This window comes from Myotis davidii, unplaced genomic scaffold (assembly GCF_000327345.1).
Source record: "Myotis davidii unplaced genomic scaffold, ASM32734v1 scaffold185, whole genome shotgun sequence".
Lineage (NCBI taxonomy): Eukaryota > Metazoa > Chordata > Mammalia > Chiroptera > Vespertilionidae > Myotis > Myotis davidii.
In genome coordinates, this window is record NW_006297811.1 from 2,338,251 (window position 1) to 2,340,840 (window position 2,590).

At 38.3% G+C, this 2,590-nt stretch overlaps 1 protein-coding gene across 1 annotated transcript in view; it reads right to left on the reverse strand.

The window, feature by feature from the left end:
• The window catches only part of ME1 (malic enzyme 1, NADP(+)-dependent, cytosolic), a 141,275-nt gene extending 139,583 nt beyond the window's left edge, over positions 1-1,692 (reverse strand). The window contains exon 1 of the mRNA XM_015570285.1: positions 1,563-1,692. The gene's annotated coding sequence lies outside the window, so the exon portion shown is untranslated. The remainder of the gene's footprint in view (positions 1-1,562) is intronic.
• Positions 1,693-2,590: the final 898 nt, after the last annotated feature.

Below are 2,590 nucleotides of genomic sequence, written 5' to 3' on the forward strand. Positions count from 1 at the left end.
GTGGACTTACAGAATGCCTTATCCACCATTATGGTATTCCACAAGGCATTGCTTTTGATCAAGGGACTCACTTTAGAGCAAATGAAGCATGGCAATGGGCCTGTATGCATGAAATTCACTGGTCTTACCATGTTTCCCCACCATCCTGAAGCAGCTGACTCGACAGAATGGTGGAATGGCCTCCTGAGGCTCAGTTACAACGCCAGCTAGGTGGTAATACCTTGCAAAGCTGAGGCAAAGTTCTCTAAGAGGCTATGAATCCATGTCCAGTATGATGCTATTTCTCCCACAATCAGGATTCACAGGTCCACGAACCCAGGGGTAAAAATGGAAATGGCACCACTCACTATTGTTGCCAGTGACCCACTAGCAAAATTTCTGCTTCTTGTCCCCATGACTTTATGCTCTGCTGGCCAATAAGTCTTAGTTTCAAAAGGAGGGACGTTTCCACCAGGAGACAATTATTCCATTAGGTTGGAAATTAAGATGGCCACTAGCCACTATGGACACCACATGCCTCTGAATCAATAACAAGGAAGGAAGTTACTGTGCTGGCTAGGGTGACTGATCCTGCCTACTAAGGGGGATTTTCTATAATTAGTAGTAGTATTCTCTTTAGTAAAAAGGAATTCTGCAAGCAGTCTGCCTTTAGGCTCGAACTGCAAGTCTTTTCTTGTTCTCCAGCTGCCAGTCTACCTGCAGACTTAGGACTTAACCAGGCTCCACAATCATGGGAGCCAATCCCTTGAAATAAATATATATCTCCATCCAACAGGATGTAATGTGTGTGTGAGTGTGTGTGTGTGTGTGTGTGTGTATGCGCGCACAACACATATATCCTGTTGCTTCTGCTTCTCTGAAGACCACTAGAAAACCCTGACTAATACAAATACTTACTTGGTATTGAGTTAGCTACCTCTTCTAAACTTCACAACAATATTTTGAAATAACTATTCTCTTCAATCCATAAATGAAAAACCTGAGGTTTAGTGCCTAAATAAGGGAAGAGTCCAAAGCAGAAGGCAAGTCATACAGAGTGGTCCTGACAGTGGTTGTGATGGTTTGCTCGACGCCCCAATGCTAGTGAAACACAGCCAGAATTTCAACCTAGGGCTATCTCATTACTGAGATAGGGCACACGTTACCTTTATCTCTGTGCAAACATGGAAATGAATTCTAAACACAGTAAGTGACCTAAATTCGCACTAGCATTAGAACCAGCTTTAGAAGTTGAAAAAGTGCATCCAATATGCACTCATAGTCTGACTAAAAGCCACTTTAACCTGTTTTGCTCAGTTCAGGATGGCATTTCCTGATAACTTACCTTTATAGCAACAATTTTATCACAAGAGCAAAGTAGTCTCTCTGAGGATAACAGTTTGGAAAGGAAAATTTTATTCCTAAATTTTCCTAAAAAGGTAAATTTTTAAAAACATCATTGTATTTATAGGCAAATTCTCCTCAAAGTTGACTATTTTTTCCAAATCACTAAATATTTTAACTTTCTCATCTAATAAAAAATAAAATAAACAACTGCCTAAGAGAAATATAAAATGTGTTACCTGTCAAAGTCAGAGTTCAGACGCTCACAATTTTTAATTATTCTAAGAACTTGGATATCCTGATTGATGAAGCCAGGTGGCAATAATCCATGAATATTCAACAGTTGTCTTTCTTCCAGGGTAAAAGCCAAGTCCTATGGAAAAAAGAAAGACAATAACTTAAGGAGAAAAACAGAGAGAAAAAGCATGTATTTACAAAAATAACATCCAACAAGTATATGGAATTAAGAATCAGAAGATCTGGCGATACTCTAAACGTAGCCATTTGACTGTGAGTAGACCATGTAACCTCTCAATTCCTCAGTTTCTTCAACATTAAATATTAGAATACTATAACATTTTCAGATCTGTGTAACTCACATATTGTTAAGATGAAATTAGGTAATAGGGAAAATGAGTTGAAGACATACAAATGACAGATAAAAATATCATTATTAATATCATTAAATATAAAATGAAAGGAGTTATTATAGGAGACTTTTAAATTATGACCACGAGTAGGTCATCTTTAAATAGGTCAGGTAATTCCTGATATAAGATTGAGGCACCTGTTCCAACACTCTATTCCCAAGTATTCTTATACTATTCTTATACACCCCTAACCACACAAAACTTCTTGCCATTTCCTGAACACACCTGAAAACGTTTTATTCTTCCATGACACTATGGTCAAGAATATATTTCTTCCCTGCTTCTCTGCCCTTAAAACCTTACCTTAAATGCTCTATCTTCTCTAAAGCCTCCCCAGACTCACCCAGTATATCCATTAGAACCCTATTAATACACTTATGCTATGTTACCTATTTACAAGAACACTGATTGCATAAAACAACAGTAAAAGAAATTATGAGGCTTGAAAACAAGAAAACAAAATAGAACTGATGGGTTGATGCAAAGACCCAGAATGGACCTAAGAGATTTGTTGGGAAGGGGTAGTACTACAAGGGGTAGTAATAGCAAAAGAAACCCCAGCAGTCATTAATCTTGAAGACGGGAATGAGCAATTCCCCCCCGGAGAAAGGTCTCCC